This window comes from Callithrix jacchus, chromosome 19, assembly GCF_049354715.1.
Source record: "Callithrix jacchus isolate 240 chromosome 19, calJac240_pri, whole genome shotgun sequence".
Lineage (NCBI taxonomy): Eukaryota > Metazoa > Chordata > Mammalia > Primates > Cebidae > Callithrix > Callithrix jacchus.
The window spans coordinates 5,315,638-5,341,089 of NC_133520.1; the positions used below are offsets into that span (position 1 = coordinate 5,315,638).

General features: G+C 41.0%; 1 long non-coding RNA gene across 3 annotated transcripts in view; it reads left to right on the forward strand.

The window, feature by feature from the left end:
• LOC118149467 (uncharacterized) overlaps positions 1-15,682 on the forward strand; it is a 128,651-nt gene extending 112,969 nt beyond the window's left edge. For all 3 annotated transcript variants that reach the window (XR_008477883.2, XR_008477882.2, XR_008477884.2), the window contains one exon: positions 14,301-15,682. This is a non-coding gene — a long non-coding RNA (uncharacterized LOC118149467). The remainder of the gene's footprint in view (positions 1-14,300) is intronic.
• Positions 15,683-25,452: the final 9,770 nt, after the last annotated feature.

Here is a 25,452-nt window from a genome sequence, read left to right on the forward strand (position 1 = left end):
CATGACCTAAACTCTGCTGTCAAGCGATCAGTCACACCGCTGAGGGGAGGACGTGCTATGGAGCGGGAAGGTGGGTGGCAGGAGTGGAGGCAGGCAGGGCTGGAAGACCACTGGAGTCAAATAACCCAGAGACAGTAGGGGTTTGGTCTAGGGTTTTGGCTGTGGAGATGGAGAGAGGTATTTGGGCAAAAGTCCCGCTTTGGAAATAGAGCCCCAAAGCCTTGCCAAATGGACTAAGTGTGCATGGAGGAGGAAGGAGGCAAACCAAGGATGACTTCTAGGTTTTTGGCCCAAGCAATGATGATATCACTAACTGGGTGGGAAATATGGAGAAAAGGAAGGACCTATTTCAGTGAGGAAGGAAACAATCAAGGCTCACGTTTTGGACATGTAAATTCATCTGGGTGGATCAGCCCTCTAAGTGGAGACATGAGGAGGTGCTTATGTAGAGTCTGGAACACAGAGCTGTAGAACAAACCTGGGAAGTTTATGGATGGGTTTTAAATCTGGAGGAAATCACTTAGGGACAGATTGCAAAAGGAGAAGTGAAGAAGTTACCAGCTGTGTGATTTGAGCATGTTGTTTAGCTTGTCAAAATGAGCTTGGTTTTGAACTTGTCTATAGCAAGTTTTTGACTCCCTGTCTTGCAAAGTTTTTATAAGAATTAAATAGATAATATGTGTGAAAACAACTAGCACAAGACTCAGCTTATGGTAGATTCTAAAGAAATGCTATTTTGAAAAATTCTGAGTATCCTCCATCTCATTTCTTTTGGAAATAAAAGTATTCGTGTGAACCATTAAAATCAGATCTACACAAAGAGAGTGTCTAGGATTTGACCTTTTCCTTCTCTGATTGATCAACTTTCAAAATATTATTCTGGGTCAGTTTTATAGCACGTGCCCTGACGGATGGATAAAGAAGGATTTATGTCATCATCCTCTGCTAAGAGAACCCAAATTTCCTTAGATAGATATGCGGGCAGGTGGAGTAGGTGTGGGGTGGTGGTAGAATGGGGCAGGCACAGGAAAGGAAGAAAAAGGAGAAAAAAAAGTATATTAGGCAGCATATAATGGAACCGGGATGAGAAATCTCAAGATTTCAAACCTTAGTCCTTAGGAGAATAGTGTCACTGGGCCAGAAATAGAAACATCGAATGTGGTGTTTGTGTGGGAAGAAGAAAGAAATGACATGAGCTCAGTTTTGGCCAGGCTGAGTGTGAGCTCCAGACAGAGCTGCCTGGAGGAAAAGTCAGGCCCACAGCTAATAATAAGGAGTCTATGTAGCTCAAAAGAGAGGCCGGATCAAGAGCTAGAATTCTTAGGATCCCCTCATGGAGGAGATGTCTAGAGGCTTGAGATTGGATGAGGTCATTGATGAAAAGTTCATGAAGAAAGCCTTTTCTAAGATGCCTCTTTCGTTGCTATTTCATATTTTATGTGGTTATTTATACTTGCTTCCCTGTTTAATGGTAAACTTAGTTGCTCCTCTGCTCTCTCAAAGGAGACTTGGTAAATTGCTTTGCTTCTCTTAGCTTTAGTACCCTGCACTCTAAAATGGGACTAATATCACCTTTTACATAGGATTAAGTGAGATTGTCTATTAGAGTGGTTAGCACAGTGCCAGGCACAAAATAGGTATTCAATGGATATTAAATATTGCCTTGATTTTATTTATTTGATTCTTGATTTTATTTATTTGATTCACCAGTCACTGAGCAGGCTCAGAGAAATGCATGGACCTGGAGCACTTTGCGACTGACATGAAGTGGAATGAGGAGCCTGTCGTTCCTGGGACCCAGGATTGCAGAGTCTTCCCATGCTCCCTCACTGGGATCAGAGGCTGTTCCCCGCCACCCCCACTCCCTCCCCTGACCTTCAGGAGACATCCAAGCTGAACCAGACCATTGTCACTTGCTCTCCACTAGTCTGTGCTCTCAGAAAGGGGGTTGAATAGAAGTTTAATTAGATTTCTTAGAGTTTCCTGATGCCAGCAAGAGAGCCCTCAGGGTGTCTGATGAGTCAGTAGCTTTGGGCTACTTGTGAATTATTTTTAGGGCCATTACAAGTCAGCTCCTAAGGCTTGAGTCTCTGGTTCAGCCATCATGGTCCTTGACTTTCTAATTTCTCCCTCTGAGAAGCCAAGAAGATCCTTTGGGGAAACTGGGCAGGGGTGTATAGGGCATGTGTGCTTTGAGAAATGCAGCCACTCCTCCCCACCATTCCCGATCATCACCAATTTTTCCTAAGCTATTTTGAAACAGCCACAGAAGGTTGAGAACTGGCTCACATTCCAGTCACATGGCGATGCTTGGTTCACAAAGGTCTCAGAAGCCAGCTGTGCTTTCATATCCAAGAAGAAGACCAGACTTGGCCATTGTTTCAAAAGTAGCAAACGTTCCCAGCCCTCAACCCTGGTTTAGCAACAGATACACATGTCTTTAGATAACTCAAAGAATAGCCCAGATTATTTTATTTAAAAAATTAGTTTAGACATAATTTTCAAATTACAGAGAAGTTACAAAGATAGTAAAAAACATTTTACTCAAATGCCTCAAATGTTAACATTTTACTACGTTTGTCTTATCCCTTTTCCTCTCACCATATCTATTGATTATTGATGTAACGACTGATAAGATCGCTGCAATACTATTTTCCAATCTATGGAACTTCTTCAAATGTCCTCATTTTTTTTTCTGAGAATTTCCTTTATAGGCAAAGAAAACCCAGGACTACGTATTCAACTGTTGCGTCTCTTTAGTGTCCTTTAATATGGAATTGTTCTTGAGCCTCTTCATATTCCTGATGCTGACTTTTCTTCATAGTACCAGCCAGTCATTTCATAGAGTGTCCCTTAATTGGGGTTTGTTCAGCGTTTCCTGGTGATTGCGCTGGGTTGTGTGCTGTGGGTGGCAATGCTGCAGGAGGGTTGTGTGCTGTGGGTGGCAATGCTGCAGGAGGGTTGTGTGCTGTGGGTGGCAATGCTGCAGGAGGGTTGTGTGCTGTGGGTGGCAATGCTGCAGGAGGGTTGTGTGCTGTGGGTGGCAATGCTGCAGGAGTGTGTCGAGTTCCTCTCGGTGCAGCTTATCAGGCAGCACCTGCTGAACCCTTGTGTCATTACTAGTGATGTTGACTTTGATCCTTTGGTTAAGATATGAAGACTAAGCTCTGATTTTTTTTATCTTACCCAAATTCCTATCTAAAGGGTCTGGGAGTCATGTCCTGCAAACCATGGGTTCTCATCATACGGGTTTTATTTGACCCTGTATATTGTGACTTGTTTCTCAATCTGACTCTGGCATAACATTATGAGACAAGGAAGAAAATGTTTAACTCCAAAATATATTTCCTTGCCATGCCTTGAAATTGCCTGGCAAAGTCTCCACATTCTATAGAGCATCCCCTTCCCTCTTTGTTTTCCTTCCTTTCTTTCCAGATCCAGGAGATAATCAACTAAGAACCAGGAACCCTTTTAGGTCTGAAAAGAAGTATTTTACAACTGCTCTCTCTCCCTCTCTCTCTCTCTCTCTCTCTCTCTGAAGTCTGCTGAGAGATTCCTCTGCGTAATAAAACTTGGTCCCCACAATCCTTTGTCTTAACCTGAACATTCCTTTCCATTAATCCCAGGTCTTCAGATAAACTCAACCAATTGTCAACCAGAAAATGTTTAAATTTACCTATAGCCTGGAAGCCCTCCCCAACCCCCTCCGCACTTTGAGTTGTCCCGCCTTTCAAAACCAAACCAATGTATTTCTTAAATGTATTTGATTGATGTCTCATGCCTCCCTAAAATATATAAAACCAAGTTATGCCCTGACCACCTTGGGCACCTGTTCTCAGGACCTCCTGAGGGCTGTGTCATGGGCCATGGTCATAGAATAAATCTTGGCTCAGAATAAATCTCTTCAAATATTTTACAGAGTTTGACTCTTTTTTTGTCGACAGGTAGTATCTGCCAAGTTTCTCCATAGTAGTATTACTTTGTAAAATAATAATGTTATTTTACTTCCTAAAGTTATTCTGTAATTAACAAGCATCTTGTGGGAAGATACTTTGAGATTACAAATGTGTACCCACTAGTTTTAGTGTCCATTGATGGTTCTGGCTGGAATCTATGATGATGATGATGGTTGCCAGATGCTGTGTTGTTGTTTTTTTTTCAATATTATTTGTTTTACATGTATTTGTTGACTTTGTACTGGAAAAGCTATCTTGTTTATTCATTTATTTATTTACTAATTTATTCCCTCATATAAAAAAAAACCAAAACTGTCAGTATACAATTAATCCTGGTGTGAGCATTTTTCCTTGATCCGTCAGTGAGAGTAAAGTTGCCCAGGCCTGTCTGGTGAGCTGGTGGGCTGGTGAGAGGAGTCAGTTTGCAAGATGTGAATTGCACCGGAGCCCTGAGTGTGGCTGAGGGGAATTTGTGCTGGGTTTCTGGACCAGGGGAGGGTTGAGATGGCAGCAGGTGAAGATTGAAGACACTGTCTGGCATGAAAGACTAGGAGTCTAAGCATATGAGCAGCAGGTGTGTGTGTCCCTATGACGAAGTAGGACTCACTGTGGGGGACAGGGATGTTCATTATATGTACTCTGGAAACACAGCACTTTGTAGTATAGATCATCAGAGACCAGTAGCAGTGGCAGTGCAGGGGAACAGGGACATTGGGATCTCACTCCAGCCATGCCAGCCACTCTTACTTTCAGGACGATGGGAGTAGGAAAGAGGCAGAGCATGTCAGTCATGATGGCTGCACCCACTGCCCAGTTAGTGAAGATGGGGACCTCACCTGCCTAATTCCAGGGGCAACTTTTCAGGAGTCTATGATCTATGTGAGCAGGCTGAGACCAAAGGCAACTAAAATTGAGAGGCATTTCATGCCAGAGGCTGGAGACACCATGGGGCATGAATTCTGATCCATATTGTGCTTTGGCCTGGCAAACAGTCCTTGAAATTTTTAACTAATCAAAATAGAGGCAGGACTTGGGTTTGATTCAGAGCATGCTGCCAAATTGGTAAGTGGCTCTGTCTGCCAGCATCCCATGCTTGTCAACACAATTTGGTTGTGTCCTGCTCATTCATGGGTCCTTCCTTGGGTTTTGCATGGCACCGTAGCAGTCCTTCTCCTCCAGTACCACATATACCCTCAAAGGAAACAACTCTGAGCTAAGCACTTGCATAGAGTCACAAATGCATAAAAAGACTTGTGTCCCAGAAAGGGGAGTACTAAACAGTGGGGTCTATTGGGGGGAAAAGGGGAGGGCCAGTGGGAGGGGGAGGTGGGGAGGGATAGCCTGGGGAGAAATGCCAAATGTGGGTGAAGGGGAGAAGAAAAGCAAAGCACACTGCCATGTGTGTACCTACGCAACTGTCTTGCATGCTCTGCTCATGTACCCCAAAACCTATAATCCAATAAAAAATTAAAAAAAAAAAAAACTTGTGTCCAAGAAAATAGGAAGAGAAAGCATGGGAAAGAGAGGAGGAGAGAGCATGAGGCGATGTGGTTGCACAAGAAAAGCAGCTTCACTGAATCTACCAATCGGCTCCCTAGGGAGTTATTTAATCCCATCTTTCATCTAACTGAAGACCAGAACATTATTATCTCTGGCATGTGAAGAAGGTATCCTAAAGAAAATTTACAACAGTATTAACTTATCATTGATTCAAAGATAACTTGAGCTTCATAAATTACAGTTCCGTTGTATTTCAGTATCACATGAAATCAAGCCCAGTGCACCTGTCTCTAAGAATGCAGAGCTATGGCGTTAGGAAGCCTTAATCTGAAATGCTGGGTGCATTTTTCATTGTTTACGCTTTAGTCATTTTTACCTGGAAGTTGCTCGTGGTGCAGTGTTTTCTACAATAGTCTTTACGTCAAGCCAAGATTTACAAAGCAGGATAGCCATGCTCTCAAACGCTACTTCTGTAGTTATTCTGCTGACACTTTGAGATAAGCTCAAGTTGCACTCCTGTGGCACGACTGGATGGTGTCCCAATGTCTCAGACACCTGTCTGGCCACCTGGAGTGTACCGGAGGGGCTTCCCTCTTTACAGGTCAGGTCAGCTTCCCTCTTCACAATTAGCTGATCTGTTGCCCTTGCAAGCTGCCTGTGTGAGGGCCTCCAAGGCCCCTTTGTGCAGAAGTCGTCCCACCTGGATCGGGGAGTCACACTGAGCTCACAAAACAGCTGTCAGAGAGCCCTGATCTGGCCAGCAGGGCCCTTTTCACAGAGCTGTAACATTTCAATTTCTGTAAATTTTATTGGCAGCGAGTACTGGAGCAGATGCTCTGGGATGAGAGTTCAGGAAGAACAAACAGTACCTGCCATCAAAAGATGGACAATCAACTCAGGATTCAACAAATATTTATTGAGAAAAACACGGTAGCGCGTGAACAGAGCCGGGGACTGGAATCACTGGGTTTGTGCTGGGCTCTGAAATCCTGTCACTTAGGGCCGTCTGCTTGACCTCTTGGCACGTCTGTGTCTTCATTGTAACTGAAAACCAGCAATTCTTATCTTGTCATTTCTTGTGAAGATTAGTGAGAGAATGAAAACACAACACCGGCATCGTTTAGAGTGAAGTAAACAGAGCTCAGTAAATAGTAGCTGCTTTAAGTGCTTCCTGAGTATCGGACACTTTCATCTGTGTGACATTCCATCAACCCATGATTAGGGCCCATTTACAGAGGTGGGACCTCAAGGCCAGAGAAGCAAGGGGCTTGCTGCTGGTTGGTGGTTCATCAGTGGTAGAGCTGCACTGGACTCCGGCCCTTCTGGCTCCAGGATCAATGCTCTCCTCATCCTGACAGAATTGGCCTTGTGGTGTCAAGATCATTGATTGAAAAGAAATATTCCAGCATCTCCGAAGCAAACAACAGTAATAACAATGGTCTCTTACATTTATATAAACCCTTTAACTTTCCCAAGCCCCTTCACATCTATGATCTTCGATCTCATCTGTTTCAAAGCATATTCTTTTTTGTTCAAGTGCAAACATCACTTCTACCAGGACTTTTTCTGCTGGAAAGCTCTGGATGCACTAAAGGGTGGCAGGATTAATGTTCTGGATGGTGTCTTCTTCATCCTGGGCAGGGAATAGGATTGCTTTCCCTCTGGGCTGACAAGGGGCTGTTTCTATTTTGGGGTTTGTGTGGCCGTTCTACCAAGTGCATCTCGCTGGATGCTCCTTTCTTGCTTTATTTCACAAACTACAGGAGCATTTCCTAGTTCCCACACTACGTAAACTCACGTTGGGGTGAAGCAGAAGTCACGTTGGTAGGATGCTTGGACCAGTTGCTCATTCCTATGTCCCTCGCACGTGTGTCTGTGCACCTGTGTGCAAATTGGTTGTGCTCTCCAGCTGCCCTGTCTAATGAAGGGGGCTCAGTGAGCACTACTCGCTAAAGTCTGGCTGATCATGTTTCTTAGGGTTCCCTTCCAGGAGCCCAAATGTTGATCCTCCTTGTGTTCCCTCTTCATCTACTTTGCTTGGGGCTGCTCCCATTAATGTATGTTATATCAAATAGGTACATTATATTTCTACTTTTTGAGCAAGGTTATTTTTCAAACACTAAGCACAAATAATTATTCAAGAAACACTTTGGAGAAACATTGGAGGAAAACACTACAATCCAAAATCTGTTTTAGAAGCGTTTAGAAAAAAACCAGGAAATCTGACAGGGCGGGGTAGGGGGGAGTGGAAAGAGGTGCTACATTCTTTTCGTGATAAATGCCTGTGCCCCAGTGGGCGGGGTGAGGGTAGGTGCAGGAGGCTGCCTTACTAGTCCCTAATGGACTGAGAGGGCATTCCACAGCCTCTTTCAGCTCCAAACCAAAATGCCCTAGATTCAAGCAGCTCTTACCATAAAGATAAGAATGAAGGGTCCCTTGTGGTGGTTCTGAGATTTGCAGGAAGCAGAGTAAAGTCAGCAGTTGACTTAATGTTTCTAGAGGCCTCTGCCCTTCCCTGTGCTGAACTTACCACTTGGCATTGGTGCGTGCGACCTTGGCAGGAGTTTCAATGACAAGCAAGACAACATCAGTGCATGCTGAACAAGCCGTATCTGGGGTGTGCAGTGTTCCCAAAGTGTCTTTGGAGGAAACACATTGAAATGTGAAGCCATCTGCTGAGTTGCTTTCTACTTGTTACCTTTGTTTTCTACTCACAAGTCACTAGATTCATTTTTTTTCTCTTTTCTTTCCATTGCATTTTAGGTTTTGCGGTACATGTGAAGAACATGTAAATAGTTGTATAGGTACACATGTGGCAGTGTGATTTGCTGCCTTCCCCATATCTGGCATTTCTCCCCATGCTATCTCTTCCCAACTCCCCTCCCCCCTGTCCCTCCCCTGTTCCCGCCAACAGACCCCACTGTGTAGTGCTCCCCTCCCTGTGTCCATGTGTTCTCATTGTTCAACATCCACCTATGAGTGAGAACATGCGGTATTTCATTTTCTGCTCTTGTGTCAGTTTGCTGAGAATGATGGTCTCCAGGTTCATCCATGTCCCTACAAAGGACATGAACTCATCGTGTTTTGACAGCTGCATAATATTCCATGGTGTAGATGTGCCACATTTTCCCTGTCCAGTCTATCATCAATGGGCATTTGGGTTGATTCCAGGTCTTTGCTATTGTAAGCAGTGCTGCAACGAACATTTGTGTGCATGTGTCCTTATAGTAGAACGACTTACAATCCTTTGGATATATACCCAGCAATGGGATTGCTAGGGCAAATGGAATCTCTACTTCCAGGTCCTTGAGGAATCGCCACACTGTCCTCCACAGTGGTTGAACTAATTTACACTCCCACCAGCAGTGTAAAAGTGTTCCTATTTCTCCACATCCTCTCCAGCATCTGTTGTCTCCAGATTTTTTAATGATCACCATTCTAATTGGCGTGAGATGGTATCTCAATGTGGTTTTGATTTGCATCTCTCTAATGACCAGTGATGATGAGTATTTTTTCATATGATTGTTGGCCTCATGTATGTCTTCTTTCGTAAAGTGTCTGTTCATATCCTTTGCCCATTTTTGAATGGGCTTGTTTGTTTTTTTCTTGTAAATCTGTTTTAGTTCTTTGTAAATTCTGGATATCAGCCCTTTGTCAGATGGGTAAACTGCAAAAATTTTTTCCCATTCTGTTGGTTGCCGATTCACTCTAGTGGCTGTTTCTTTTGCCATGTAGAAGCTGTGGAGTTCATTAGGTCCCATTTGTCTATTTTGGCTTTTGTTGCCAATACTTTTGGTGTTTTGGTCATGAATTACTTGCCTACTCCTATGTCCTGAATGGTTTTGCCTAGATTTTCTTCTAGGGTTTTTATGGTGTTAGGTCTTATGTTTAAGTCTTTAATCCATCTGGAGTTAATTTTAGTGTAAGGTGTCAGAAAGGGGTCCAGTTTCTGGTTTCTTCACATAGCTAGCCAGTTTTCTCAACACCATTTATTAAACAGGGAGTCCTTTCCCCATTGCTTGTTTTTGTCAGGTTTGTCAAAGATCAGATGGTTGTAAATAGGCTGTGTTGCCTCCGAGGCCTCTGCTCTGTTCCATTGGTCTATATCTCTGTTTTGGTACCAGTACCATGCTGCCTTGATTACCGTAGCCTTGTAGTATAGTTTGAAGTCTGGTAGTGTGATGCCTCCCACTGTGTTCTCCTTGCTTAGAATGGACTTGGCTATGCGGGTTCTCTTTTGGTTCCATATAAAGTTTAAGGTGGTTTTTTCCAGTTCTGTGAAGAAGGTCATTGGTAGCTTGATGGGGATAGCATTGACTCTGTAAATTACTTTGGGCAGTATGGCCATTTTCACGATATTGATTCTTCCCGACCATGAACATGGAATGTTTCTCCATCTGTTTGTGTCCTCTCTTATTTCGTTGAGCAGTGGTTTGTAGTTCTCCATGAAGAGGTCCTTTACGTTCCTTGTTAGTTGTATTCCTAGGTATTTTATTCTCCTTGTAGCAATTGTGAATGGCAGTTCATTCCTGATTCGGCTCTCCTCAAGTCTGTTATTGGTGTATAGGAATGCCTGTGATCTCTGCACATTGATCCTGCATCCTGAGACCTTGCTGAAGCTACCTATCAGTTCCAGGAGATCCTGGGCTGAGACGATGGGGTCCTCTAGATATACAACCATGTCGTCTGCAAATAGACAATTTGGCTTCCTCCTTTCCTATTTGAATACCCTTTAATTCTTTTTCCTGCCTGATTGCTCTGGCTAGAACTTCCAGTACTATATTGAATAGGAGTGGTGAGAGAGGGCATCCTTGTCTAGTGCCAGATTTCAAAGAGAATGCTTCCAGTTTTTGCCCATTCTGTATGATATTGGCCATTGCTTTGTCATAAATTGCTTTTATTATTTTGAGATACATTCCATCAATACCTAGTTTATTGAGCATTTTTAGCATAAAGGGCTGTTGAATTTTGTCAAATGCCTTCTCTGCATCAATTGAGATAATCATGTGGTTTTTGTTTTTGGTTCTGTTGATGTGGTGAATTACGTTTATAGACTTGCGTATGTTGAACCAGCCTTGCCTCCCCGGGATGAATCCTACTTGATTATGGTGGATAAGCTTTTTGATGTGCTGTTGCAAATCGGCTTGCCAGTATTTTATTGAAGATTTTTGCTTCTATGTTCATCATGGATATTGGCCTGAAGTTTTTTTTTCTTGTTGAGTCTCTGCTGGGTTTTGGTATCAGGATGATGTTGGTCTCATAAAATGATTTGGGAAGGATTCCCTCTTTTTGGAATATTTGGAATAGTTTCAGAAGGAATAGTACCAGCTCCTCTTTGTGTGTCTGGTAGAATTCAGCTGTGAACCCATCTGGACCTGAGCTTTTTTTGTGTGGTAGGCTCTTAATCGCTGTCTCAACTTCAGAACTTGTTATTGGTCTATTCAGGGTTTCAACTTCTTCATGGTTTAGGCTTGGGAGAAGGCAAGTGTCCAGGAATTTACCCATTTCTTCCAGGTTTACTAGCTTATGTGCATAGAGTTGTTTGTAATAATCTCTGATGATGGTTTGAATTTCTGTGGCATCTGTGGTGATATCCCCTTTATCATTTTTTATTGCATCTATTTGGTTATTCTCTCTTTTCTTTTTTATTAATCTGGCTAGTGGTCTATTTTGCTGATCTTTTCGAAAAACCAGTTCCTGGATTTATTAATTTTTTGAAGGGTTTTTTTGTGTCTCTATCTCCTTCAGTTCTGTTCTGATCTTAGTTATTTCTTGTCTTCTGCTAGGTTTTGAGTTTTTTTGATCTTGTTCCTCTAGTTCTTTCAATTTTGACGATAGGGTGTCAATTTTGGATGTCTTCTTACTTCTCATGTGGGCACTTACTGCTACATATTTTCCTCTAGATACTGCTTTAAATGTGTCCCAGAGATTCTGGTATGTTGTGTCTTCATTCTTGTTGGTTTTGAAGAACACCTTTATTTCTGCCTTCATTTCATTATTTATCCAGTCAACATTCAAGAGCCAGTTGTTCAGTTTCCATGAAGCTGTGTGGTTCTGAGTTAGTTTCTGAATTCTGAGTTCTAACTTGATTGCACTGTGGTCTGAGAGACTGTTTGTTATAATTTCAGTTCTTTTGCATTTGCTGAGGAGTGATTTACTTCCAATTATGTGGTCAATTTTAGAGTAGGTGTGATGTGGTGCTGAGAAGAATGTATATTCTGTGGATTTGGGGTGGAGAGTTGTGTAGATGTCTATCAGGTTTGCTTGTTCCAGGTCTGAGTTCAAGCCCTGGATATCCTTGTTAATTTTCTGTCTGGTTGATCTGTCTAATATTGACAGTGGAGTGTTAAAGTCTCCCACTATTATTGTGTGGGAGTCTAAGTCTCTTTGTAAGTCATTAAGAACTTGCCTTATGTATCTGGGTGCTCCTGTATTGGGTCTGTATATATTTAGAATCATTGGCTATTCTTGTTGCATTGATCCTTTTACCATTATGTAATGTCCTTCTTTGTCTCTTTTGATCTTTGTTGCCTTAAAGTCTATTTTATCAGAGATGAGAATTGCAACTCCTGCTTTATTTTGCTCTCCATTTGCTTGGTAAATCTTCCTCCATCCCTTTATTTTGAGCCTTTGTGTATCCTTGCAGGTGAGATGGGTTTCCTGGATGCAGCACACTGATGGGTTTTGGCTTTTTATCCAGTTTGCCAGTCTGTGTCTTTTGATCGGGGCATTTAGTCCATTTACATTTAGGGTTAATATTGTTATGTGTGAATTTGATACTGCCATTTTGATGCTAGGTGGCTGTTTTGCCCATTAGTTGATGCAGATTCTTCATTTTGTTTATGCTTTTTATCATTTGGTATGTTTTTGGAGTGGCTGGTATTGGTTGTTCCTTTCTATGTGTAGTGCCTCTTTCAGGAGGTCTTGTAAAGCAGGCCTGGTGGTGACAAAATCTCTGAGTACTTGCTTGTTTGCAAACGACTTAATTATTTTTCCTTCACTTATGAAGCTTAGTTTGGCTGGATATGAAATTATGGGTTGAAAGTTCTTTTCTTTAAGCATGTTGAATATTGGCCCCCACTCTCTTCTGGGTTGTAGGGTTTCTGCTGAGAGATCCGCTGTGAGTCTGATGGGCTTCCCTTTTTGGGTAACCCGACCTTTCTCTCTGGCTACCCTTAGCATTTTCTCCTTTATTTCAACCCTGGTGAATCTGACCATTATGTGCCCTGGGATTGCTCTTCTTGAGGAATATCTTTGTGGTGTTCTCTGTATTTCCTGGACTTGAATATTGGCCTGCCTTGCTAGGTTGGGGAAGTTTTCCTGGATAATATCCTGAAGAGTATTTTCCAGCTTGGATTCATTCTCTTCATCACATTCAGGTACACCTATCAAAAGTACATTAGGTCTCTTCACATAGTCCCACATTTCTTGGAGACTTTGTTGATTTCTTTTTATGTTTTTTTCTCTTATCTTGCCTTCTCGTTTTATTTCATTGAGTCAATCCTTGACCTCTGATATCCTTTCTTCTGCTTGGTCAATTTGGCTGTTGAAACTTGTGCATACTTTGCAAAGTTCTCCTGTTGTGTTTTCAGCTCCATCAATTCACTTATAGTCCTCTCTAATTTGTCCATTCTCGTTAGCATTTTGTGAAATCTTTTTTCAGGTTCTTAGTTTCTTTGCATTCGGTTAAAACATGTTCTTTTAACTCACAGAAGTTTCTCATTACCCACCTTCTGAAGTCTGATTTGTCATTTCATCACACTCATTCTCCATCCAGCCTTGTTCCCTTGCTGGTGAGGCATTGTGATCCCTTGTAGGAGGTGAGGTGTTCTGGTTTCGGGTGTTTTCCTCCTTTTTGCGCTGGTTTCTTCCCATCTTTGTGGATTTATCCACCTGTCGTCTGTGTAGTTGCTGATTTTCAGATTGGGTCTCTGAGTGGACATCTAGATTGTTGATGATGAAGTTATTTCTGTTTCTTAGTTTTCCTTCTAAAAGTCTGGCCCCTCTGCTGTAGGACTGCTGAGGTCCACTCCAGGCCTTGCTTCCTTGGGGATCACCTGCAGCAGCTGCAGAACAGTAAGGGTTGCTACCAGTTTCTTCTTCTGCTATCTTTGTCCCAGAATGATGCCCGCCAAATGTCAGTCTGATCAGTCCTTTGTGAGGTGAGTCTTTGGATATACAGGGGTCAGGTAACTGCTTGAGGAGACTGTTTGTCCTTTATAGGAGCTCAAGTGCTGAGCTGTGAGCTCCGTTGTTGAGAGCTGCTGGGCAGGTAAATTTAAGTCTGCTGCTGCAGAACTCATAAACCCCTGTTTTTTCCCCAGGTGCTCTGTCCCGGGGAGTTAGGGCTTTATTTATGAGTTAGGGCTGCCTTTTTTTTCAGGGCTGCCCTGCCCAGCAAGGAGGCAGCCTAGTCACTGTCTACCTGCAGAGGCTTTCCTGAGCTGCTGTGGGCTCCACCTTGCTGCCGTGTGAACTTCCCTGCAGTCCTGTTTATATGGGTGTGGTTAGAACTGCCTCGGCGATGATGGCCCACCTCTGTAATGTCGGAGTCTCTCTGTAGTGGCGGGTTGCCTCAGCAACGGTGGGCTTCCTCAGCAATGGCGGACTACCTCTGTAGAAGTGGAGTGCCTCAGTAATGGCGGATACCCCTCCCCCACAGAGCTGCACCATCCTGGGTTCAGCTGTTCTTGCCATGAAACTCTCAACCCAGGGCATTTCCAATTGCTGTTGTTTTTTTTTTTGCGTGTGTGTGTGGTGGGGGGTTGGGGCCCGGCGAGCCTGATCACCTGGCTCCCTGCCTCGGAGCCTTTTTTTTAAGTTGAATGGTTGTCTCTCTTCCAGGTGTTCCAGTTGCCTGCTGAAAAGGCGCCGGGATCTGTGTGATTTCCTGTGCGGCAACCTGCTGTGCCTGCTGAAACAATGGCGCCGCCTGGGAATCTTTTGGCCTGGCTCCCTGTTTCTGTCCCCTGTTTAATCAGATGAATGGGCGACTCTGCCTTCCCGGAGCTCCAATCTTCAGCTTAAAAGGGCAAGCAGACCAGTGTATTTTGTATGGAGAACTGCCCCACCGGGGCACCGGCAAAATGGCCATGCCGGCCAAAATAGCCGCACTGGCGACCCATGGGGCTCCTCTGCCTGGGAATCTCCTGGTCTGTGGGCAATAAAGATCCACCTGGAAATGCGGCGTCCACTCACCCTCTGCACTTTCACTGGGAGCTGCAATCCTGAGCTGCTCCTAAACCGCCATCTTGGATCTTCCCCTCTCTCTCTTTTTTTTTTTTTTAAAGACGGGATTTTATTCTGTTGCCCAGGTTGGAAAGTAGTTCCACAATCACATCTCACTGCAGTCTTGACCTACCTGGCTCAGATGATCCTCCAAATTCAGCCTTCAGAGTAGCCAAGACTACAGGCACACACCACCACACTCAGCTAATTTTGGTATTTTTTTGTAGACGTGGGGTTTCACTGTGTTGCCCAAGCTGGTCTCAAATTCCTGAGCTCCAGCAGTTCATTCATTTTGGCTTCCCAAAGTGCTGGGATTAGAAGTGTGAGCCACCATTCATGGCTACAAGTCACTAGATTCTTAATGGAGAGGACCATGAGGAATAAGAAAATTAATAACAACCATAGCTGCCATTTTTTAAAGAAATTTCTGAGCCAGATGTCCCACATGCATTATCTCATTTGCCTCACACCAATCCAGTGAGCTGAGCAACATTATTATGTTCATTTTCCATTTGAGAAAGCTGAGTCTCACAGTGGTGATGTTCCTTGTTAAAGGTCAGTCACTTGGTAAACAGCAGAGCTGATATTTAAACCAAACATTGCTTGACTCCAAATTCCTTACTTACCCCACTACTGCACCCCACATTCCTGTACCACTTCTGTCCATTAGTCCCTCATTCAAGGGGAACCATTAACCAGATTTTCATGCAGAGATTAGTTATGCCTGAGTTTGTACTTTATATAAATTGATTCATACAGTGGGTGCTCTTTTGTGACTGGCATCTTTCACTCAACATGAAATTTATGAGATTCACCCATGTGATTGAATATGGTTGTAGACCATGCTCTTTGCTCTATAGAATTTCACTGTGTGACTGTGTCTCAATTTATCCATTCTACCACTGATGGACATTGAGCAACATCCAGTTCTTGGCTATCACAAAAAGTGCTTTTATGAATATAACATATAAACTTTAAAGATTGTGGATAAAATCACATCATCTTTGCAGCAATCATATCATTTCTGAATGAGAGTTTTAAGGGTTTTTACCCCCTTTCCAAACCTTGTCATTTTTATTTCCTTTCTCTCTTTTTCTTTCCCTCCCTCCCTCCTTCCCTCCCTCCCTCCCTCCCTCCCTCCCTCCCTCCCTCCCTCCCTCCCTCCCTCCCTTCCTTCCTTCCTTCCTTCCTACCTTCCTTCCTTCCTTCCTCGCTTTCTGTCCTCTCTTTCCCTGTCTCTCTTTCTCTCTTTCTTGATATTTCTTTCCTTCCCCTCTCTCTTTTCTTTTCTTTCTTCTTTCTTGACAGAGTCTCACTCTCTTGCCCAGGCTGGAGTGCAGTGGCAGAATCTCAACTCACTATAACCTCTGCATCCTGGGTTCAAGTGATTCTCCTGCTTCAGCCTCCCAAGTAGCTGGGACTATAGGTGTGTGCCAGCAATCATGGCTGACTTTTTTTTTTTTGTATTTTTAGTAAGGAAAGGGTATCACCTTTTTGGCCAGGCTGGTCTTGAAGTCCTAGCCTCAAGCGATCCACCCATCTTGGCCTCCCAAAGTGCCACCGCACCCAGCCTCCTTTCTTTTTTCTTTCTGATTTTAAAAGCCTTCTCTGTTTTATCATTAAAAATAATGTTGACTGTAGGTTTTTGGTAGAATCCCTTTATCAGATTAAGGAAATGTCTTTTTAATCTGAGCCAGTTAATTTAAAAAATCATAAATAGGTATTTTGAATTTCACCATATGTGTTTTCTCCATCTATTGAAAAACAATATTGTTTTGGTTCTTTTAATATGCGAATGTGGTGAATGACAATGATAGATTTTCTAAAGTTAAGCCTTGTGTTCTTGGAATAAACCCAGCTTAGTCATGTTGTACAGTATTATCTTTTTTCATAAGCTACAGGATTCACTTTGCTAATATTTGGGTAGGATTGTGGCCTGTATTTTCATGAATGAGATTTTCCCATCACTTTTCTTTGTTGGATTTTTTTTAGATTTGGTATCAAAGCACAGTGCACTCATATAAACGTTGGGGATTATTCTTTTTCTTTTTTTTTTTAACTTTTTTTGGGGGGGGTGGCGGGAGTAGTTTCTGGCTCTGTGGCTCAGGCTGGAGTGCAGTACATGGAATCTTGGTTCACTGCAACCTCTGCCACCTGGGCTCAAGTGATTCTCCTACCTTGGCCTTCTGAGTAGCTAAAATTACAGGTGCCCACCGTCATGCCTGGCTAATCTTTGTATTTTTTGTAGAGATGGGGTCTCACTATGTTGCCCAGGCTGGTCTCAAATTCCTGAGCTCAGGTAATCCAGTTGTATCGGCCTCCCAAAGTGCTGGTATTACAGGTATGAGCCACTGCGCCTGGCCCTTCTTTTTTCTGATTCTCAAAGAGTTTCCATAAGATTAGATGATACCCTCTATGAATAGTTGGTAGAACTTACCTGTAAAATCATCTGTGCCCAGTGATTCTCTTTGTGGGAAAATTAGACAATCGATTCACTTGTTTTAATGGTTGTGAGCTATTTAGACTTTGTAATTTCTTTTGGAGTTGGTTATTATTATTATTATTATTATTTGAAACGGAGTTTTGCTATTGTTACCCAGGCTGGAGGGCAATGGTGTGATCCTGGCTCACCGCAACCTCCGCCTCCTGGGTTCAAGCAATTCTCCTGCCTCAGCCTCCCGAGTAGCTGAGATTACAGGCATGCGCCACCATGCCCAGCTAATTTTTGTATTTTTAGTAGACACAGGGTTTCACCTTGTTGACCAGGATGGTCTCAATCTCTTGACCCGTGATCCACCCGCCTCGGCCTCCCAAAGTGCTGGGATTATAGGGGTGAGCCACCACGCCCGGCCCGAGTTGGTTATTTTCTTAAAGAATATGTATGTTTCTTCTAAACTTATGCTTCTTTATGCATTCTTTGGCATATAGTTTTTTTTAATAGTACACTATTATCTTTATGGTCACTGCTGGATCTCTTATTATATCCCTCTTTATTTTTAATATCGTGAATCTCTTTCTTTTCATTTTAATTTTTTTATATTTGAGACAAGGTCACAGTCTGTCACCCAAGCTGGAGTGCACTGGTGCAAACGTAGCTCAATGCAGTCCCTACTCAGCCTTCCGAGCCACTGAGATTACAGCCATAAGCCATCCCACCCAGCTAATTTTTCAGAAAATTTTTCAACTTTTACTTTAAGTTCACAGATACATGTGCAGGATGTGCAGGATATGCAGGTTTGTTATATAGATAAACATGTGCCCAGACTGGTTTTGAATTCCTGGGCTCAAGCAATCTGCCCATCTCCGCCTCCCAAAGTGCTGAGATATAGGCATAAGCCACCACGCCCAGCTATAGTCACTAGATTCTTAGTAGAGAGGACCATGAAGAATAATACTGGTAACACCGATCAAAACCGTAGCTGTCTAACAATCTTGTTAGAAGTTCAGTTATTTTATTTGTGTTTCTTTTGGTTTTGTTAATCAACTCTGTCATATCTTTACTATTTTATTAATGTCTATATTTATAGTCATCTTTCTTTTACTTTCTTGTATGTATTCTGTTGTTCTTTTTCTAATTTCTTAAGTTGGGTGGTTAGCTCATTAATTTTCAGTTTTTCTTCTCTTATGTTAATAGGTGTTTGAGTCTTTACATTTCTCTTATGTTACCTTTTCCGCTGCATGCCATAAGCCATGGTATTTTTATTATCATCCAGTTCTAAATACTTTAATATTTCTATTAATGATGTTTTATTCCACAGAGTATTTTAAAATGAGATTTAAAAATTCTAAGCTAATGTTTTTGAGTTCCAATTTAATTGCATTGTGATTGAAAAACTTAGTCCATAGGATATCGAATATTTGAAAATCTTGATACTTCTCTTATTATCCCATAATCAATTTTGTAAATATTTCAATGTTATGTAGACTTTATACATGTCCAATAAACCAAACCTGCCAATTTTTTATATTTTGACTTTTTTGTTTGCCAATAAATAAAAGAGGTATCTTGACCATCTCCCACTCTGATGATGAGTTTAATTCCTCTGTGTGTTCTATTAATTTCGCTGTATATGTATATCAGGTTTTTAGAATTGCTTCAGTTTCTAGAGCAGTCATTTTGTTATTATACGGTGGTCCTCTCTGTCTGTATTAAAGTCTGTTTTCCCTGACTGCAGAAAGTTTTCTTTTGGTTAATATTTGTTTCATGTATCTTTTACCATCCACATTTCCTTTTCCTTATGTTTATTAAATGTGTCCTTTGTGAATGGCATAGCTGAACTTTAAAAATATCTCGTGTGACAATATTGGTCTATTATCTGGTAAATTTAGTCTTTTTCATTCACTGTGGTGATGGATGCATCTGTATTCCTTTATACTATTTGTTGCTTTTTGTGTCTTATTTATTCCATTTTTACTATGCCTATTTTTCTCTTTTTGACTATTAAAACTTTAAATTTTGGTTCCTTTCTTATTCCATTTTTTCTTCTACTTGTCTGGAAGTTATGCCATATTTATTTCTGTTATTTTGCAGTTTCCCTTGAAATTTTACCATGCAAATCTACTAAATTCTAACATTAGAATCTCAACCCTCCAATCAAACCAAGTAATCATTTCTTTTTCTTTTTTTATTTCAACAGCTTTAGGAGTACAAGAGGTTTTTGGTTACATGGATGAATTGTCTGGGCTTTTAGTATGCCTGTCACTCAAATCGTGTACATTGTACTCAATGAGTAATTTTTTACCTCTCACACCTCACCCCCCTCCTCACTTTTGAGTCTCCAGTGTCCGTAATACCATTCTGTATGCCTCTGGATACCCATAGCTTAACCCCCACTTACAAGTGAGTAGAAGCCACTCAACTTTATTTCTTCTCCCAACTTTCATCCCATTGTCTTTTGCTATTTTGATTTTGTCCTTTTAAACAGTTTTATTTCCATGAATTAAATGTGGAAATTAGAAGTCATCTTTATGGACGATGTTTGTTAATATTTACCTATTTATTCTCCTTTCCAGAATGCATTTTGTAAATGTTTCTTTGGCTCGGGTCTGCTAATCGTAACTTCTGTTTCTGTTTCCCTGAAACTGTTTTTATTTTACTCTCATGAGTGAAGATAGTTTTGCTGGGTGGACAATTCTAGGATGACTGTTATTTTCTCTTGGCACTTAGAAGGTATTATTTCACTGTCTCTTTGCTTTGGTTTTTGCTGTTGGGAAAGTTGCAGCCAATCTGTCATTTCTGTGTAGGTGATACATTTTGTTTTTAAAACGCCTTTAAGAGATTGTTTGTTTTTGGTGTTCAGCATGTTACTTTCAATATGTCTGCAGTTGGATCTACTGTCTTTGTATTGTCTAGAGACTATCAAGATGTTGACTGTGTCAATGTATTCATTTTTCATCCGTTCTAGAAAGAAATCTTATAATTTTTTCTCTCTCCCATTTTCTTTATTCCTTCCTCCTAAACCCTGATTTGCTATTGGAACTTCTTATTTTACCTTCTACATCTCTTTCATATTTTGTATGTTGTTTCTCTGTGCTGTATTCTGGGACATTTCTATAGACCTATCTTCAAGTTCTCCAATTCTCTCTTCAGCTGTGTTTAGTATGCTATTTACTGCCATGCTTTGAAGTTTTTGAAATAGCAAAAACTATATTTTTTATTTAGAAAAGTTACATTTCTTTTTCAAATATGCCTAGTCATATATGCTATTCTCTTCTGCTTTCCCAGTTTTTGATTATATTTTTTCTTTAAACATTATATATGTTCTTCTCTGTTCTGATTCTGATAGTTGTAATATTCAAAGCCTGTATGTGTTTTAGTTTATTTTTATTGATTATCACTCATTATGATTTGTTTATTTGTGTGAATGATCTTTGCAAACTTATATTTGACTGATCTTAATCTGTGGAAAACTTGAGAGCTTAAATTGAGGATGCTTGCCTCGAGAGTGGATTGGTGTTTGCTTCTGCTGGGAGCCAGGGACACAATTACCCTGGACCAATGTCATCTCCTTTCAGGGTCTTTGGTCTAAACTCGGAATCTCTGAGTCAGCTTATCCTTATTGCTATGTTGTTATTTGGAACTGTCCTTAGAAGAATTCTGCCTTTTTATATACAGACTGTGTTTGCGTGTGTGTGTGTGTGTGTGTGTGTGAGACGTCCCCGTGGATGTTTCCTTTACTTCCACAATCCCAGCAATGCAAATAAATTGTATTTTAGGAAGCAGATGGCTGTTTGAAAGCAGGAGGACCCTCAAGACAGCTAATCCCCACACGGTGAGAAGTAGAGGTTTGGGCCCGTTTTTGCATTAAATGGAGAGGGAGTATGAAAATCCAGGGAAATGTGGAAACATTTCATTGCCATTAAAGCCACCCCAAATAAATGTTAGTTATTATTTGTGGCACATACTTTCCTGCATCTCATCTTATGATTGTTCTCAGTCTCTCTGTATGTATGAAGCTGTCCAATACCCTTCTATTTAGCATCCTAAGAACACCCTTGCCAATTCTACCCAATTCTGGGTAAGTCCCCAAGGCCCAATTTGCAGACTAGACCATATATGCTATGATACTATAATGGATACAAGTCCAAGGGAAGGGCTTGTGACCAAAGCTGGCCCCATCCAAGTTTTCTTCTGGAATTCTCCATGTCAGAGGCAAAGAAGTCTCTCTTCTTGCATTGCAAATGGGATGCACATAAGCCTGAGGCTTCAGTGGCCATCTTCCATGCCACATGGAGCGTGTCCATCTTTAGCCTTGATTAACACATGGGTCTATTTCTGAGCTTAGGCTGTAAGGAAGATATTTTAAAAATGATTATAAAGAAGAAGAGTTAGTCACTGACAGCACATACATTCAGACTGCTACAGGAGGACTCCCTCACGGTGCTACAATTGGGACCTAAACCTTCAACCCGTTTGCCACCTTCAAGTCAATAAAAGAGACATGACTTTTAGCAAGTGCCATCACCCACACAATACAAGTAGGCCAATACAGAAAATAAGACTTAGAACCTTTTGAAGTGGCCCAACTTTTTTTGTTGTTGAGAATTAGCTCCCTTCTACTTAAACCACAAAAGTATAAACTTGCCAGTGAATCTGACTTCCTCATTCCTTTGAGTTAGAACATCTGCAACGCCAAAGTGAAACAATGACTCCTTCTGAAGCACAGGGAAATTAGCTGGAAATAGAACTATTCTGCTTTCAAGTGCTATTAGAAGGGAAATGGGTCTGGTTAGAACTAGACATAGAACTGGAAAATACCCAGAACTTTCTGACTTCTGAAAAAGACAAAATCAATTGGCAAGTGTTTTATGTCTCAAAAATAATTCTTGAAAGCCTATGATTTAAAGACTCTTGATTATGTAAGACATAAAAAAGGAGAAGAATGCAGCTCCAGATAATTTTAATGATATTCTAAACCTAGGAAGGAAGGATTCATGCCTGAGTATACTCAATTGGGTCAGCATTCCCCCCAACGCAGAATTGCTGCTATAGGATTAGGATGGAGGGAGGACATTAACAAAGGCTGTTCCAGTGTAGAATTAATTCAGTTATACAGTCAGAAAAGAAACACGCTCACATCCCCTAAAGTTACAAGTAACTTCTTTAAAACTTCTGAGGTCTATCAATTTAATTGCAACCAAGATCACTGTCAGTGTTTAAATTTTTACCATAAAAGACATACATATTTTAATATTTGACAAGAGTTAGGTTAATTTGCCATTTATTCCTCTGATATTCTGAGTGCACTTGCAATTCAGATTTTTAAAAATGAAAATTTGTGTCCAGCACTAGACTCAAGAAAAAATTATATGATAAAAAGCAACATGGAGTTCTTATCATGTGTCAGGCACGCTTCTAAATTCCTTACGTGTATGGATTGTTGTAATGATCACAGCCCTGTGAGTTACATGCAGGACTTTGTGTCCTTTAGTTGGATAAAGAAACTGATGCATGGACGGGTTAAGCACCTTGCTCCAAGTGACCGATTAGTTAAGGAATGAATCTTGGATTTTAACATGAGCAGTGTGGTTTCAGAGCTTGTGTCCTGCATTGTGCCCTACTTCCCTTTAATTGTGAAAAGGCCATGTAATGTATGAAGACTGCATTGGGAGTCAGAAAAACCTGGGTCTAAAATTCCAGCTGTATTCTTTAGCAGCAGCATATGATGCTATTCCAGCATATCATTTACTAGCATGAGAAATCTCGCTTAAACTTGCTGCTAAGCCTTAGTTCCTTACCTGTGAAATACTGTAATATGTATGCCACAGGGAGGTTATGAACTTAGAGATAAATGAATGTAAAAAAGCCTAGTATGTGTCAAGTGCCTGGCATATAGTAGGCCTTTGATAAGGTTTGGCTATTAGAGGGTAGGATGTCTTGATCTCGTAGCTTTCATCTGATATGTACTTAAATACAAATGTTTAAGTCAGAAAACCAAGGCTAATGCACTTTCATTGAGCATTGAGAGAGCATTTTTCAACACAAATCCCTTTAAGCCAATTCAATTCTGTGATCAGTTTTCTAAATGGTATAGTCTCTGCTTCCAATTTTTTAATTTTTGTTTTCAATTTACAAAAACTTCTTTGTGTTAATATGAATTGCATTTCTTTATTAGTGTTTTTGGCAATATCAAATGTGACCAATTACAGCCTCTGCCACTGTGGGCTTTTCTCTGTGGCAATTACTTCTTACAAGTTCAACTCTCCCACGTTGAATTCTGCATTTCAAAGTGTTATAAAAACTTTGGTTCCATCATTCATTTTAGGGTGTCACAAATGTTACTATTTGCAGTTTTAGCCATAATTGAGTTTACTTTGTGTTAATAAATTTCTACCAAACCAAGTTTTTCTGGTGTCAATTTTTGAGGATGTTATCGTTGACAACAAAATGTTATTTCTTTCTGCCCTTTTTCCCCAGGATATACAATGTGCAGTTTTAGTAATGTCAGTTTTATTTTGTTTTCAAAAACTTTTTATTTTGAGATAATTATAGTTTCACATGCAGTTTTAAGAAATAATACAGAGAGATCCTGCATGCCTCTTACCTGGTTTCTCCCAATGGTAGACTCTTGTGAAATACAATACAATATCACATCTAGGATATTGACATTGATGAAATCAGGATACAGAACATTTCCATCACCAGAAGGATCCCTCATGTTTTCATTTTATAGCCACACCTACTATCCTCCACTTTCACCCCTTTACACTCCCTGAAAGCCACTAATCTGTTCTCCATTTCTGCAATTTTGTTTTTTCAATAATGTTATATAAATAGAATCACACATTATGTAGTTTTGGGGATTTTTTTTTCTTAGCATAATTCTCTCAAGATTCATCTAAGCTATTGGATGAATCAGTAGTTGAGGCCAGGCACGGTGGCTCTCACCTATAATCCCAGCACTTTGGGAGGCCGAGGTGGGCAGATCACCTGAGGTCAGGAGTTCAAGACCAGCCTGGCCAACATGGTGAAACCCAATCTCTACTAAAAATACAAAAATTAGCAGGGCATGGTGATAAGCACCTGTAATCCCAGCAACTTGGGAGGCCGAGGCAGGAGAATTACTTGAACCTGAGGGGGGAAGAGGTTGCAGTGAGCCGAGATCGTGCCACTGCACTCCAGCCTGGGCAACAAGAGTTAAACTCTGTCTTAAAAAAAAAAAGTTGGGTTCTTTTTATCGCTGAGTGGTGTTCCACGGTCTGGATGTGCTACAGTTTGTTTAACCCTCAGCAATTGAAGGACATCTAGGCCAACCCTGTTTTTGGCTATTACAAATAAAGCTGTTGTATATATTCACTTACAGGTTTTTATGTGAATATAAGTCTTAATCTCTCTGGAATAAATGTTCACGGGTTTTATCACTGGGTTGTATGGTAGTTGGATATTTAGTTTTTGAAGAAACTGCCGAACTGATTCCCAGAGTGGCTGTACCATTTACATTCCTCCTGGCAATATATGAGTGATCCAGTTTCTCTGCATTCTTGTCAGCAACTGGTGTTGTCACTATTTCTCATTTTAGCCATTCTGACAGGTGAATAGTGATATCTCACTGTGGTTTTCATTTGCATTTTCCCACTCTGAAACTTGTCATTTTATCCTCTTTCAGAGTCCTTCACGGAGTACCCATTTTTCATTCGGACAAGGTCCAACTATCAGGACCTTTTGGAAAATCAGTTGACCTGTCCGTGTCAGGTTGAAGAACTTTTTGCCTAACCCTGGATCCTGAAGATGTTCTCATATTTTTTTTCTCAGTTTTGTAGTACTACAATTTACATTAAAGTCCATCATCTTTTGAGTTTATTTTTGTATAAGATGTGAGACTTTCCCTGTGCTTCCCCCAACCTTGGGAATATCTGCTTGTTCCAGCATCATTTGCTGAGCAAGTTATCTTTGTTGGAAATCAATCAGACGTATTTATCTGGGTCTATTTCTGTTTTCTCTTTTATGTTCCTCTCATGTGTGTGTCCCTGTACCAACACCACACAGTCTTGATTACTGTAGCTACAGTAAAAGTCATAAAATTGAGTAGACTAATTCCTCCCACTTTCCTTTTACAAAATTGTTTTAACTATTCTAGTTCCTTTGCTTTTCCAGATATACTTTAGAATAATTTTTCTGTATTTACAAAACTCTGGCTGGGATTTTGATAGAAATTGCAATATATCTGTATGTTAGTTTGGGGAAAGCTGACATGTTTATTATGTAAAAGACTCAATCTAATCTATGAACAGTATAGTTCTCCATTTACTGAGGTCTTCTTTTATTTTT